We start from the raw sequence: 16,812 nt of genomic DNA on the forward strand, positions 1-16,812 counted from the left end.
CACAGAGATGATGGAGGGAGTGGAACATCTCCTTTATGAGGAAAGGCTGAAGGAGCTGGGTCTCTAGCTTGGAGAAGAGGAGGCTGAGGGGTGATCTCATTAATGTTTGTAAATATGTCAAAGGGGAGTGTCAGGAGGACGGAGCCAGGCTCTTCTCAGTGATGTCCAATCACGGGACAAGGGGCAACGGATGCAAGCTGGCACATGGGAGGTTCTATGTAAACATAAGGAAGAACTTTTTCACTGAGGGTGACAGAGCCTGGCACAGGCTGCCCAGGGAGGTTGTGGAGTCTCCTTCTCTGGAGACATTCAAAACCCACCTGGACACCTTCCTGCGTGACCTATTGTAGGTGATCCTGATCTGGCAGGGGGGCTGGACTAGATGATCTTTTGAGGTCCCTTCCAACCCCGAACATTCTGTGACCACAGCTCTGCTGTGAGTATCCCCATCAAGTGGTGAGGCACCACGTGGATGGAGCAGGAGTCCTCGGGCAGGCAATGCCCAGGCAGACAACACTGCCAAGGCCAGCACTGCCTCTAGCTTGCCAGATCTGGAAAAGGATGAGGAACAACGTGGACTGAGATTCACATGCTGCTCATGCCCCATGGCAGAGAACACATTCCCGTGTGGGAATCTGAGCATCTCTTCTCCCTTTCCAGTTTCTGTGTCCTGAATCTCTGCTCTGAACTGGCTGCTCAAGAGCAACAGATGCAAATTATTCCCCAAGTGGCCCTCGCAAATGGTTTAGAACTGTGGGCATAGTGAGAAGCCTGAAGTTTGAGTACAGTTTCGTAAAGTGCAGGTAAAAGCCCCATCATCCCAGCTGCCTCTCCAAGGAGAATGCAACTGAAAAAGGGTAAATGGTAACTACGGAAAAAACCCACCCTCTCATTTCATGTGCTGTTTCCAAAGTCTGGCTAGTCTACAGCTTGGATGATTAGATTTCAGCCATAGAGGCAAAATTCACAGAATAAATTATTAATCACAGATTGTTTGCCCTGTATCAAGCAAGAAAGAAGTGAGCATTCAAAGAGCCGGCAGCTCGACGATGTTTCTGCTGCACTACGAAAAGGCAAAGTGCGAGCATCAGTACCTACAGCTCAAAGATATTCTCCCCATCGTCCACCCTGCAGCCTCACTCCCCGGGTCAAAATCGGGATGAAGAGATGTCTCCTTCACGTACAGCATATTGCACACCCCAGGATGACCAGCCCAGTCATGCCATGGCTTTACAGAAAGAGCTGAGCTCAGGACCCGATCCTCAGACACTGAGCATGAGCCCAGAGGGGCCCAGTCCAGGCAAGGTGGGGGTCTAATCCCACTTTGTGGCTCCCAGCCCCTTTAGTTACCATCCTACTTGCCCACGGAACGATCATTCTTTCTCTGAGCCGGGCTCCTGGCTCAGAGATGTTCCCTGCACAGAGTGCCGGGGTAATTTTGTGTGAGGCCCACGCCCAGGATTGTGGCTTTGAAAAAGGAAGAAACATGGGATCTTGGCTTAAAGGAACACAATAATTACCTGAGCAGGGAAAAAAAAAAAAGCCTTTTCTTTCCTGGTAGAAAGCATCTGATAAAAGCCTGGGACCAGTGGTATTTATATTAGTAGATTTTACATCCTCCTTGTGTGTACTTGGACTGCAAGATATAAATCAAAGCATGGGTTCATTCCAAGAAGGGTTTATTTTTATCTGAGAAGTATGTGCTGGTGAACCAGATATTGGTATGTTGATTCTGTTGGTTCGGCATGATTTATAATAGTTTCTGTTGTTTTATAGTGTGTTTCACTCTGGAGTACTTAATTTATCCAAGTCACGGGTTTAGGTTTTTTGTTTTGTTTCATTTAATGTGTATTTTCTTATGGGTGGTTTTAGGTTTTAGCGGTTGGCTGCAGGCTTGTAGCACTTCAATGCAAAGGAAGAACGTAAAACCATGAAAACAAATTCTAAATGGGTTTGCAATCAAACGTATCCCTCTCTAAATTGACCTGTGTGAGTTGGAGAGTAAAGCAGCACAGAGTGCTTCTCGGTATATCATTGCTCTTTAGCCACAGCGAATCCTCACCATAGTTGGGGGACCAGCCTGCATCCCGAGAAGCGATGCATCAGGAGGTCCAGGGCGATACCTGCTGCAGGGGAGGTAAAACAGGCACTGGTAGCCCCTAGCAAGCCTGAAATATTTGTTTCTCAAAACAAAAATCGCATGGGGTGAAGGGACGTAGCAGAAAGGAGATGGTGGGAAGCTGTCCACCTCCAGCAAATCCTGCCTTGCTGTTGCCCCAAGCTGGTCAGTGGGCTTTCCTACACAGCACCTTGCACTTTGGCCCATGTAGTCCTCTAATTCAGCTGGGTATTGTACCTGCTGCCATTCTCCCATCGCAGACACCAGGATGGAGCCTGCAGCCTGCCTGGACCTGGGGAATCACCATCCTCACCAGCTCCCACATTACTACACCAGCGGACAAGCTGGTCTTGGCGGTTGGTGTAGTAATGTAGGAGCTGGTCTTACACCAGAGAAGGGAAGTCAGAGGGATAATCTCTGTTCTGCCAATATGTCTCTCTGTGCTTGCAAGCATAATAAGCACCATAATCAGGAAAGGAATAGCCCTGAAAGCCACTCAGAAAAAGGCTGTACTCACAGCTTTGCACCCAGATTTGCTCAGCCTTCCCCTTGGCTCTCCCAAGGGAGTGGTGCCATCCCTGCAGATGTCCTTGGAAACTTTTGCAGGGGTTGGGATTTAAGCAATTCTGTGAGCAGGGCTTTGCCTGGGCTCTGCTGACAAGGAGGACCCATGTTCTGGCCACGGCAAGGAGAGCACACCCTGTGCTGGGCTGTTCATCAGTACAACCCCTGCGGCTGGTAATTAAAGCAGAGAGAGAGTAAAAAAGGAAAAATCACCTTCCTCAAGATTTATGAGAAAATAAACTCGGGAGCTGAGATGTTCCTATCACCACCTATGAGGCCCAAGGGACAGCTTTGACTTAATGCAGAGTCGGATGTTTCGGTTATGAATTCAGAAGGTGATCTGGGGAGTTTGAAGCGGAGACGTACAAATGCTTAAAGAGAAGCACACAGGAGCCTCGGTGCTGCTGACTTTGGTTTCAGTGTCTTGTTTCTACTGCAGTACCTGTCTGGATGTAGGAGGGGTAATGAAAGTCCCCCATCCCAAGCCAGTGGGAAGGGACGAGTGGGCAGCAATGTCTGAAGGCCACCTCCCTAAAGGCACATGGACACGTGTTGTGGAAGCACCCAGGCTGAAGAGATGCCTGTCCCACCAGACAGGGGTCTGATGCCTCGCAGGGGGTACTGAGACAGGTTTTTAACTCTGCCAAGGGAAAGCTTGCTGCTGTTAAATTCTTCCTGCTCACCCTCAAATCCTTTAATTCCAGTGGCTCCCATCAAGGAGGCCAGAAGATCACCGCCCTGCTCTAATGAGCAACTTGTTACCCAAGGAGAGCAAGGAAAAGGAATGCTTAGGGCTCTTCTGCCCCCAGAACCCCAGTGCTGTAGCCAGAAGGAATCTTCACCAAGGAGAGGGAGGCAGCCCAGACCCTAATATAACTTAATAAAAAAGAAAGGTAAAATAAACATGTGTCCAGGATAAAAAAAATAAAAAATAATTACACAGTGCCAAGGAGAGACCTTGGGAGGAAGTTTTTAAAAGACAAAAATGAAAACAACTAACCCGAAGACTCTGGATCCACTTTGGAGCAGGACAGGGTGATCTGGAGCAGAAGTTTCTGTAAGCTGCTGCAAACTTCCCGTAAGAGGCAAGGAAAGCAAGGAGAGCCTTACCGTTTTGAGTTTCTAACCCTCCACGGGAAACCTGCCCACCCCTCGGTGTGATCCCCAACTTCACTGATGAACCAGCCGCATATATTCCAGTTAAGGTAATCTCCGGCCTTAATAATTCATGCCCTGCTTTCAAAGGAATGTGAAGCTCAGAGGAAAACTGAAAGCTGCTACATACATTTCGATCAGCAGCACTGATCAGTGCCTACCTTTATTAAAAAAAAAAAAAAAGAAAATGTGAAAGCATTTTTATTAAGCTATAGGGTCAGGTAATAGCTCCTTCCAAACTACAGAAGTCACATCTGACTTATTTATACTTTCTTCTCCCCTTAAGTCATATAATAAAAGCATTAGCCTGAAAAGAAGAGAAAGATGTTAAGATAAAAAGAGTGCTACCTGACAAATATGCTTTTAACAGCCTGGCAAACCAGAATGCCTCATAAAAAGATTGTTCTCAAGGAGTTGTCCTTCAAGGGAAACGGCTCCATAGATGGTTTGCATGCCTGCCTCCATATTGCCTGTCATTATTACCGTCATTATATTCTTTAATTGTCCTAATTGCGTTAGTGCCGATGGATATTATTCCCGTGGGGCCTTGGATCTGCTGAGATTTTGCAGACTAACCTGGCAGGTCAGGTGGGAGGTAGGGGGAAGTGTGGGAGGACAGAATGACGCGGCCAGCACCAGCCAGGGATGACCCAATCTGCCCGGGCTGTGGTTTGGGCAGTCTTCAGGGTCACAGAAACGCTGCTTACCTGAATGAACCTGGTCTGATCTCTCCACCAGCAGATGCAGCTAGCTCTGTGCTCCTCAGTAGGCAACCAAACACCTCTCGCCCGGCATAACTCTCATCTCCTGAAGCACAGCCTTGGTCCTCCCTCAGTCCCTGGAATTGTGAGAAGCTGGGCTTCCTAGAAAGGTGATGATGGTCTCGAGCATTTCAGCATCCATCTGAGAGCAAGGCTGAGGGCTGGTTGGCATCGGCCACTCCAGAGCTAAACCCAAATTGCCTACACCCACATCCTCACACTTGGTGTGCCTCTGTAGGCATCCTCAGGCTCTTCGCGTGCTGGTGCTTGCATCACTCGCCGCAATCATGCATGCTCAGTAGCACACCCAACTTCCCAGCCATGGGACAAGCTGCTCCCTGGGTACCGCTTCCTCCTGCTGAGGACAGGAGACATGCATGCCCTGGTGTCTATGGCCATGGGTGGACTTTCTTGTGATGTGTATTGCCTGAGGACCTGTATGGGCATGGGCTGCCCATAGTTGCTACCTCCAAGCTCTAGTTCCTACCTCCAAGCACAAAGCCCTGCTTTACTAAGCCAAGTGGAAGCAGTGCGGTTAAGACAAAACCTGAAAGTACCTCCAATTGTAAGTTATCTCCTGCTTCCTGGCAGAAAACATGTCTTCCTTAAAGTGGCTGAGGATGAGATGCTCCTCTAATTACAGCCTAGGTGGCATGCTGTTCAAATGAAGCAGAGTCAAAAAAACATAGCATGATGGCTGTAAAAGGGCAGAGCTCATGGAGGTCCAGCAAGCTGCTCTAATGTACACCAGCTTAAGGTCTGACTCTTTACTATTCAAAGGCTCGTCCTTTGCTGTTCAAAGAGTCTCCTTAGAAATACACAATCTTGGAAGTGAAGCAGTCAAAAGCAGATGTGCAAGCCAGCACATGAAGAGCCAGCATGCAATCTTGTATTGTGTCTTCATTTGGTTGCATCCATGGCCATGGCCACCAATTTGCAGTTTAGCTGAGAGAAGCAAAGACATTGTCAATCTAAATTAGTGCTGTGCTCCACCTGAGCGAGCACATTGCTTTCAAAGCTGCCCTGAGCAGCACCATCTCCTTCAAAGATGTGTCCCAGGAAGCTGTGCCCAAGACAGCTATTAGCTAACCTGCACTGACGCAGAGGTTATATCAGAAGTCAGATCCCTTTGAAAAACTCATGTTTAGTACATATTTTCTTCAAAATATGAGGATTCTGCATTGCCATAAACTCTACAAAGCCCATTTTGAATTTCAGCATCAGTTTCAGGCTGAGTGATACTGCTTGGCACTAGGTTCCTCCGGCTAAAGACATATTGGCTGAAAAATCATTTAGTTGATTAGTTTGTGATTTACCATCTCAGAGTGTGATCAGGCACCCCTTCTTCTCCCTTTATCCACCCACACGAATGGATGCCTCCCTCTCCTTGTTAAGGGTACACCTCTACAGATGAAAACGTGTTGGTTCTTCTCCTCCTAGCATAGACACTCCTCTTTTCATTTTCTCACCATACCCATCCCTTTTCTTTCTACACACCTTCTCCACTTTACAAGGAGTCCTGCCTTTCAGCAAAGTTTTGTAATCTTTTATGAGCCTTGGCTGATTTACCACAATTCTCAGAGATGGCTGAGAGATGGAGACAAGCATCTGACAGAGACAAGAAGAAGTCCTATAAAACAGCTTCTAGGGGTTTCAGGAACTGGTCTGGATACCCTCAACATACAGATGTGGTCTGACCTACCACTGGGGCTCTGCGATCCATCTTCCTGGAATCAGAGAGATCCCAGATGACTGTGTGCTGTTCAGAAGGACTTAGGTTGTGAAATGCATGCAGTCTACAATTGCTGCAGCCATCAGAGCAGCACAGGCAGGACGTGCACAGCCAGCCTTTGAAGTTCATGGGAACTCCTCTGATATTCTCCGAGGAGGCTTTCCCTGAGATTCATCTCCAAGAGTCACTGCCTGAGGACAAATACCACACCTCTACAAATCTCCAAAGCTCCCAGTCTCCAAGACTTTGATTATTGTCTTCTAAGCCCACGATTTCCAAGTGAACACGGGATTTGCTGAAGTGCTGCCTGGTGGCATCTGGATAATAGCAGGTAATTACACCAAAAAGGCTCAACGAACCTTACAGTGTGGATCTGACTCCCTGTCACATTCACAGCCACTTTACTTTTATTTCAGGCAGCAAAGAATAATTCTGCAGTCAATTACTCCCACTTTCGGCCTTTGTGCACTGCCAGGTATTTCAGACAGTATGAAAGACACTCTTAAAATATTCTGAATGACTGCTCTAGGCTGTTGCAAGCAAACACTTAACACAATGCATGGGAAAAAAAAACATGCCTCTTTTCACTGAAGAAGTCAGTGGGCTGCATTTGTGATGAGGCAGTATCTTATTTTGCAAAGCACTACAACTGAAGCGGCAGTTCGAGCTGGGTATTGAGTGGGCTCAGTACGATGGATTGATGCTGCTGAAACAATATTTACTGACACTGCAGAGTTCAAGGCTAGACTAAATCGGTCAGGTGATGCTCCTTTTTAATTTCACCAGGAGAAGAGGCAGAAAAGGAGCCAGGAAAGGAACAAATAACTCAGAGGCATCCAGGGCCAGAGTGGGAAGGTGCAGAATCCTGTAGCAATAGCTCCAATAACCGCCTGATTTTTGTTTTTCCAAGCTCTCAATTATTAAATGCACTTAAAATTATTTTGGCTTCCTCCTTCAGTGAAGGCAAGGAGACACACAAAACCCACAGGGCAAATGAAAGGAACAAATATAGAGGCACAAATGCGATTTTTATTTATTTATTTTTTTAGCATAAGGTGCAGCTTTAGCTGGTTGTTCACTACCTACGTTTCAACCAAGCTGGTAGGAGCCAGGAGAGATGATGTGACCATCACTGTGTAACCACATTAACCAAGACTGCAGCGAGCATCCCGGCTCCATCTGGTGCCCTCTTTGCATTGAATTCCACTGCTTTACTGCCTGAACCTGCTGCAGGCATGGATGTCCCAAAGCGGAGGTGGAAATGCAAATATCAAAAAGCAAATAGCAAAAACTGGAGAGTCAGAGGCTGCTTGGGAGGCTGAAGTGCGGTCACACAGCTGGGCACAAGACTGTATTCTTGAGCAGTTGCTAAACCTCTTCTTTCTGACTTGACACCTTTCTCTAGCTGCTTGTGATGAGGGGAGAGATGGAAAACATGGTATCTTGAACCCTGGCCAGGAGCAGGTCTGAATGTAAATTATTGTTCAGTCCACCCCCACAGACACACAGCTTCTTCCCGGTAAGAAATTTCAGAAAGTCGGCAGAAAATGAAGTCTTTTCCTTTGAAAGAAGGTGGAAAGTGGACTTTTCAAACCAGATAGAAAACATCTACTTTGAAATGTCTCTTACCGTCACTTAAGAGAAAATACAGAGGTGTCAGCTCTGCAGATGTGTGTGCAGATGACCTCTCACACTATCAAAAATTTCTGACTCCCACTCTGTGACACTATAAATAGCTGCGTGCACAATTAGCAGGTTTCAGGGCAATCTACAGAAAATCATAAACCACATACAATCAATAGGATCAGCTTTCCTGGCTGTAACAGCAAAGGTCAGAGGGAGATCAAAGAGGGAGAAGATACGACCCCTGGGACAGAGCAGCAGCAGCTCTGCAGCCTGGCAATGCTCCGGGTCGCCTCTGCTTCCCAGCATGACCCTGATGGTCACAGTGGGCTGTGGATGTGGACCAGCATCTCTTCGGCAGCATGCACCACCCTACTGCACGGTGACACGTGTTTCTTTGATTAAAAATGCATGGCATTAACCGTGGCTGAGGTGTCTCCAGCCGTGTATTTAATATTTTATCCATGGTAGCTGTTTGACTGGAGAGAACATATTACTCACCTCTCCAGCTGGCTGCTGCCCCAAAGCTGGAATGACACAATCTGATGAGTTTTCTCCTTTCTCACCTGTGCAACATCCCACCAGCAGCAACAGCAGCAGGATCCAGGACATGGTGCCAGCTTACAGTCGCCACAGCCCATGGTCTACACAGCCTGTGCATGTTCAGCACATCACCCATATGACTGCTGGCTAATGCAAGAGGCATGTTTGAAAGACAAGCAAGTGTCCTTCTGGCTAGGACTTTTCCATCTAGAAAAATGACTTTCAGAAGCCATTTTTAGCTTCACCCTTAAGACATTCTGGGAACTAAAAGCATCAGTGGACTGAGTATTTATTTAAGGGAGAACAAAGCTTGATTATCAGCTGGCAAAGTGCTGTCAAAGTTCTCCAAGGAATACACATTTTACCTGCCTTTGTTTGCTGTTGTTTGATTTGACCAGAAACTGCAGCGTCACAACACTCATGAACAGTATTACTCAGGTGGTCGATGGCTTTGCAAAAGCACTTCTGGGCTCTGCCAATGCGCAGTAAATTATCCCTGGCAGGTAGGCATACGATCTGCTGCATGCCATGGCTCAATGCAAGGAGTTTCCTTCATTTCAGGGATGAGCTATGCAGATTTGGCTCAGGAGAGCCTCAGGACTTTATGCACTTTAAATTCACAGCACTTTCTCTCTTGCGTCATTAGGTCATAAACTGGATGGTACAGGCAACACACCATCTAAGTTTCATGCTGCTGAAGATCACAAAGTGTGATTTAATACCAGTGGGCCCTCGTGGGTGGCAGACACTCCTACTGACAGCGTGTTAACCAAAGCAAGTCTGGGCTTGCAGCTGGACCAGGTGTTGGGGTAACACCAGAACACGTGTGGTCAGCCCTTGGGGTGAAGCAACTTATTCCCACAGGCCATGTTATTTCTGCTGGCTCACCGAGACGCGTAGACTGTGGCTTGCTTGCTTTGCCATCACAGACACTCGTGTCTCAGGGGATGCATGGAGATCCTCCTCTGCCTCTTGAATCACACTCATCTAGGACTGGGAGATGGAGCTTCAAATCTTGGGCAGGAATGAAATGGAGGCACTTAGGCAGCTCATCACTAGTCTCCCAAGCTAGCTAGCTCGCTCCAGGGTGTAATGCTGTCGTGCTCCAGATTGGAACTTCTTCCCAACGTGCTTGGCAAGGACATCGGGTGTGGAGGTGGAGGGAGCGGGGGTGAGAACGCCTCTGGGATCCAGATGAAAGAGGATGGAGTTCAGCCCACGCTCTGTTTGGAGTCCATCAGAGACATCGTTTTGCACGAGAGAAAAAAAAAGCAAGTGTATTTAAAAAAGGATAAGCATTTCAGAAATGCCTTTTTCTCCCCCCCAGGATGGCTGTGATGGGCCTGCCCACTGCATCAAGCAATTTAAACGGCTCATTGCATTTGGGGCCGTGCAGGAGCTCACCCTGCCAGTGCTTCCTTCCGGGCAGAATTTCCCTTTACAAATGTCACGGAGGAAATTGTTTCCCCAAGAGCTTTATCGCCGATTTGACACGGAAAGCCTGGCGTGTGCTTTTTCAGGGGGGATGCTTGTCATTGAAAATGACTGTGGAACGGCTTGCACAGGTCAAAGCCCGAGAGCAGGAAAGAAAAGTCTCCACCTAGCAAACGCATCAGGATGGGATAATTTGCAATGCAGGTAACGATTCTTCAAGTTTCTTTTTACAGTCTTGCAAGCAGCAGATGAGTAAACTGCCAGATCCCAGATTTTTACCGCCCCAGAGGCCAAAAACGTTTTGCAGCCGTGTCACTTCCAGGCATTCTGGAGGTGACTGATGTTTGTGCAAAGCTATTCTCAACCAGTGATCTACTCCAGTCTTGTCAATAATTGTGTGCTTGGTTGGAATTTTTATTGAAATTATTTGTATGCTCCAATCGCACCATATTCACCTTTCTCTTTCTAAACCTTTAATCTTTCCACCCTTCAAAACAGGCCATTTCCCATTCAAGTATCTCCATCCCATTCCAGGAAAAATGTATAAACCTAACATCTAATGAGCAATTCATGCGTTAAAATGCTACGGTTTACTCTTCTGTACATCATGATTACAACAAAAGACAGTTTGAAAGGAAAGTTATTATCTCTTTCTGCTACTTGTTGGGGGTTTTTTTAGGTGGACAATACCAGCTCAGCCTCATTTCTGACCTTTACATGCATGTCTCAAGCCTTGCATGAGAGAAGTGACCTGCAGCAGAGAAAGCAGATGCTTATTCTCTAACCAGAAGGAATTACCAGGAGAGACTCAAGCCTTTGATACTTGGAATAAATTGTGAAGCAGAAAATCAAATACAGAAATGCTTGAAGAGCATGGCTTTCCATGACAGGAGCCTTTCTTTTTCAGACAGCAGCGAGAACTTTTCAGTTTGCTTTCATTAGTTCATGTGTTTTTTCTGATGTTATGATTGAACACAGCCACGCTGAGTGCTCCAACAGCTGCTGCCTTCCTTCAGGAGTTGGTGGGAGGCTCTGGTTGAATGCAGGCCATTGGGAGGTGTGCAGATTTGTGGTGGAGGGGTGGGAAATGGAAAATGAGGTTCCCTTGCTTGTCTGAGTTTTGACTGGTCATGGGAAATCAACATGAGGCTTCCAAATGCTTGTGGTTTACGTTTCATGATGTGCTCCATGCCATGAAAAGGTAATATTGGAAAAGATCAGTGGCAGCTGCCCCGTATCCTAGAGCAGCCTTACTCAGAGTGACCTTCCAGTCTTCCCAGATTCTGGTTGTTCATTGGTTCAGCACCTTGTGGGAGTGACAGTGGACCCTGTCAGGAAAACAACCTCTCCAACCTCTACTGGGGTAGAGGGAAGATGCCATTTAAAAGAACACCAAAGTGACTTTGGATACGAAGTCTGGCACAATCAGCATTTGGGGACGATTGACAAGACACTATGGGCCAGTTCCTCCAGAAGTGAGACTCATGGTAGTTCCACTAATCCCATTAGGATGATCTGGGTGAACTGAAAGAGGTATAACTGTCCCTGCTCTCCAGTGTCCTCCCACAGATTCTGCATGGGCAAGGTGGACCTGTGCAAAGAAGGACCTCCTCTTCACCTTTGCATCACAGGGGAAGTTCAGAGCTCTTGGTGCCAGTGTTTCAGGCCTCTGCAGATGTGAGCAGCCACCAGTGTGTCTGCTGGTGTTGATTCATGTGTTCAGGGTTATCCACACAGCTGTGTGGATTCATCTTGGAGAAATGTAATGGGAGCCAGATTTTCAGGAAACAGGTCCATGCTTCAGCTTCTACCACAGACCTTCACCATGAGGGAGCCTCTCCAGACACTAACAGATGTTTCACTGATAGAAAGCCATTGAAGGAAAGCAGAGAATCACACAGTCCTCTCTAAGGATCTCATCTGCAGGGAAAAATACAAGGAGAAAATGTTCCCCGTCATTAGGCTCCAGCACAAATTTCCCACCACGCAGCTGCTGTAGTCTTAGATGACATGCTGTTCCTCACCCCTTCAGTGCCCTCTCCTTAAACATACCCCAAGTCAGGTCACAGCTGTAGGAGCCAGCTCTACATTTGCCAGAAACTAGAAAAAGCCATAGCTACTGCAGCTGAACTTGGCTCTGGTACTCTACATTCATCTGGAGATTTGAAGTAAATGATTATTTCCTTTCTAGCCTGAGGCAGAAGCACGTTAACATGCAGAGCAGCAGCAACATCTCTGATGGACCCTTTCCAGTCTTGTTTTGAGAGTGGAGTAACCTACAGGTGAGCGACTTGGATTCTCCTTGATGAGGGATGACTATTTCAGGTGACGACTGCAATTTACACAGCAGAAAAAGGAGAATTTTGCTGTGCATGCCTGGCCCTGTGCTCCTGGATCCCAGACTGAAAATATCCTTAACATGAGAAACACAACAGCAGATACAAACTACTCTGAATACTGTGCAGAACAGGAAAATTAAGAGAAAATGTAAAACTGTAGCAGCACTTTTTACTCCAGGTGTGTGTTGCAGCAGCAGGCATACACGGCTATGCTCTGCATTGGGATAGCTTCACCGGAAGATCATGGGGCAACATCTCTGGTGTTTTCTCACGCAGGGCAACGCATCATATCAGAAATGAGAAACATTCTCCAGTTAACGCTTGAGAAGATGCTTGGAAGAAAGCATCCAAGCAGGCAGCATGGAAGGTCTCACACAGGAACAGCAGCCAGATACTTGAAGAAGCTCTTCTACCATCCATTGAAGCTGGAGAGAACAAAAGTCTTTGGGAACTCATTCACTGGCTTCTGGCAAAGGTGTTACCCTTGCCAGAGCATCCTTTCCTTTGCCACAACTCAAAGGGCAATCTTCATTTCTTGTCCCTCGGCAGAATCTAGATGGTGCAACCAGGAATTTCTGGATGGCAGGCTGGATTTGGAGGTGCACTCTGAAACAGCTACAAGTCTGCGATAAACTCTGAACACAGCTAGACTGACTCTTGCAGTCTAGTATTCACCAGACCCCAGCCCTAGACTTGACCTGCTGCAGAACTGCCCATGGTTTCTGGCTGAGCTTGGAGCCCAGCAGGGTTTCCAATGTTTCTGTCCCCCAATTAAGGAGGAACCAAGGACAATTCTGACCTCGAACTAGAGCAATGACCTTGCAAGAGACATCAAGGGTTGCATAGTTTGTTGGTGAGCAAGTTGGTGTGCAATTAACAGCTGAAGTCCATCAGAACTTAGGAAGCAGAACAACAGATAACACATGAGGTACAACACAACTGCCACATCTATCTGGGCATGACCGGCCCATACCTCTGCTCAGGAGAGATGTCCATCCTGCAGAGGAAGTGGTAGGAGTAGAAAGAAATTACCAAGTGGGATTTTCAGCAAGTTTTCTAAACTCATGACTAAGTTCAAGCCTGGGCTGGTCACTAAACTTTAACAGACACTCTCAGTGATCCTCCCAGGAAAATAGTTGAACTGGATAGAGAGACTGTGAGGTTTGTGGGGAAAAAAAAAAAAAAAAGAAAAAAGAACCAGCTTAATGAGAAAAAAACCCTAATGATAACTATACACAGATATATACAAATATGCAAATATATTCCAAGATACAAGAGAATATGTTAATATCAGACCAACACCTCCCAAATAACAACAAGGTCCCAAGCAGAAAAAAATGTTCCGGACTAGACTTGAGTGCCCAAGCCCTGAATGAATTATAGTAAAAAAACACCCACTAAAACTGAAAAAAACCCCATCAAACCAGAAAAGCAGCTGTACCTCGTCCATCCCAGAAAGGCTGGGGAAGGTGACTTGTCCCCATGAATGCTGCTCCTCTGCAGCCAAACACGGGAGGCAGGAACCCCAGGGGCGCGGGGCGAGCGGAGGCGCAGCCGCTGGCAATGCTCCCAGCCCAGCAGCACCACAGGCCCCAGGGCTCTGCTCAGGCCCTTTTGTACTGAGCATCCTCTCCCCAGCACAGGCCCACCTGCCCCTGCCATGGTCATTGTGCCCCGTGCCAGGAGCCCCACACTGCTGCTGCCCGGGGGCGCTTAAACCAGGACAACTCAGTACTAATGTCAGGGAGAGGATGACCCCTCCACCAGCCAACTTGTCGCTGGCCTCAGCTAGGGCACGTGAAGCAATGAGGAAAGTTTGATTTCTTGCCCTTGCAAAATGAGTGTTATCACCTAGAAATGTCTCCAGGCTGGAGCAGTGATTCAACAAGTTAAAGAGGGGTAGGGGAGCAGGAGGGAGGCAGCGAAGACATGCTCTGTCCCACCTGGGAAAGCTGACTGTTTGCGCCTGTGGTTACTCATGGGGACGATGTGATGGGCAAACAGAATCACAGAGTCACAGAATTGTTGAGGCTGGGAAAGACCCGTGAGATCCCCAAGTCCAGCTGACCCAACACCATCACATTGGCCAGACCAGGGCACTAAGTGCCACATTCAGCCTTTCCTTAAACCCCTCCAGGGACTGTCACTCCACCAATTCCCTGAGCAGTGCATCCCAATACCTGACCACCCTCTCCGTGAGGAAGTGTTTCCTGAGATCCAACCTAAACCTTCCCTGATGCACCTTCAGGCCATGCCCATGTCATGGAGTCATAGAATCCTAGAATGGCCTAGTCTGGAAGGGACCTTAGAGATCATTTAATCCAACCTCCCTGTCATGGGCAGGGACGTCTCTCAACTAGATCAGGCAACACATGGGGACCAAACGGGGATGTCCTGTCACTGGTTGCCCGGGAGAACAGCCTGACCGCCACCTGATTACACCCTCCCTTCAGGTAGTTGTAGAGGATGATAAGGTCTCCCCTGAGTCTCCTCTTCTCCAGGCTAAACACCCCCAGCTCCCTCAACCTCTCCTCATAGGACTTTTTCTCTAGTCCCTTCCCCAGCCTCGTTGCTCTAGTCATCTAGAGGTGTCAGGGATGGACATGCCTGGACCCTCTTGCATGGACCCAGGTCTCGCTCATGGGAGGCCATTCACTGCTCTAAGTCCAACCTGCAGTCACCTGCCTCAATTTCCTTTCACCTCCTCTTCACCCTTTTTATAGTGGGGAGATTTGTTCCCTTCCTTCCCAACCAGTCCTTCGCATGTAGCAGCAGTAAGTGGAGGGGCTATGCACGGGGAAGCTAGTTTATCACCAAAACCTGCAGGTATGGAAGGGTCAAGATCTCCACAGGGGGCCACACCATACCTTGCCTCAGTGCACCTCTCTGCCTGCATACACATACAGTTTGTGCTGTCTGTGCACTAAATTCAGGAGCACCTTCACAGGGGTAGAGGGATGCCTTCAGCATAAAAAAAAACTCAGCTCCGTACAGGAATTTTCTATAATCCCTTGATGCTTAACAGAAGAGTTGTTGACCTCCAAGCTGTACAGGCAGCAGGATGTGACCCCAGCAGTTTGCAATGGCTTATTAAACCCAATGAGCCTCAAAAGAGAGTAGGAAGGAACCAGTGAGAAAATCTGTTGCAAAGCCTTGCTGCATTGTTGGGCTCAGTTTTTGGGGGAGGGTTTGACGGCTGGGTAGAGGATTGGGCAGGTTTCCAGCAGTATTCCCCATCCCTCCCTCTCTCCCTGGTAAACATAAGGGCAGAGCTTCTGCCGCAGGTCCCCAAAAATGACCTCAAGACTTCTAACTCCATTGCACTCCTCTGCCTGTTCAGACCCCTGTGGATTTCTCTACAGCACCTCTCTCCTTGGGGCCCACTGTCATGTTTGGATACACCACAGTATCCAGAAACCCATGAAATATAGCTCATCTGCAAGGTTATTGCCAGTCCATTACAGGGAAATCTGCTTTTCTGCCGTAGATAGACTGGGAGTCTGCAAATCTAAAGAGTATGGGAACAAATGCTGTGGAGTTTTAAGGATTCCATGTGGGAAGAGGCTTTGCCTGGCCGTATCCCTCCTGTTCATCAGCTTGGAAATGTGACCTCTTAACGGAAAACTTAAAAATGCAATTGCTTCTACAGGCAAAAAAAAAAAAAAAAAAGGAAAAAATAAACAAAAAAACCCCAAAACTCACAGAATCATTTATTACTATGAGCCATCATTTCAAAATGTGGGTGTTCAGCACCTGGCTGCCTATTTTCTAAGGATGTGCAGCAGTACAAGGCAGGATTGGCTCTGGAGCCACTTGAACAGAAGTGTCAGGACCAGGCTGCTCTGAAAAAAGGATAAAGAGAAAGGAGAAAATGACGAGAAAGAATGGCAGGGCGTCTAACACTTTGCATCTAATGCCTCCACATGGCTGCAAGTGCCATGGCAATTTGGCCCTGATAACACGGATGAAGAGATGTTGCTAACATATTGCTTCCTTGTCAAATGTCTCACTGGTTTTGCAGCCAAGTCTCCTGCCAGCAAGGCCGCAGCAGCGCCTCTCCGTTACTTTCATATGCAAAGAGGTTGTTAACTCAATTGCCAATAAAATTCTAGTGGGTGGAGAGGAGGACATCTGCCTGTCTAGTCCCGTGCTTGCCAACATGGTTCTTTTATTCCTCCAGAAGCCGCCAGCTCCTACTCGAGCTGGTATTTTGACAAGCATTTCTGTTTTCTTGACACAATGGGCAAAGTGGGCACGGATCTTGCGTGCCACTCATAATATGTTTTCTGTGCCGTGATTTGCATCCTTTCTGGAGGACGCCTGGCACAACGTTGCACAAAGCAGAACGAGCAGCTTGGACAGTGGGTTTAGTCTGACATGTAAATGTACCGCTTAATTATGTGCAATTGCGTTAGGAGAATGTGAAGAGGACGCTTCGCAGACTGCAATGGCTACGAGGCTCTGATGAGTTTGGGTTGGAGGGCGGTGGAAGAGGCTTTGGAGGAGAGAGAAAAAGGGATGGGGACAATGCTGAAGCAAATG

Source organism: Apaloderma vittatum, unplaced genomic scaffold (assembly GCF_000703405.1).
Source record: "Apaloderma vittatum isolate BGI_N311 unplaced genomic scaffold, ASM70340v1 scaffold547, whole genome shotgun sequence".
NCBI classification, from domain to species: Eukaryota; Metazoa; Chordata; class Aves; order Trogoniformes; family Trogonidae; genus Apaloderma; species Apaloderma vittatum.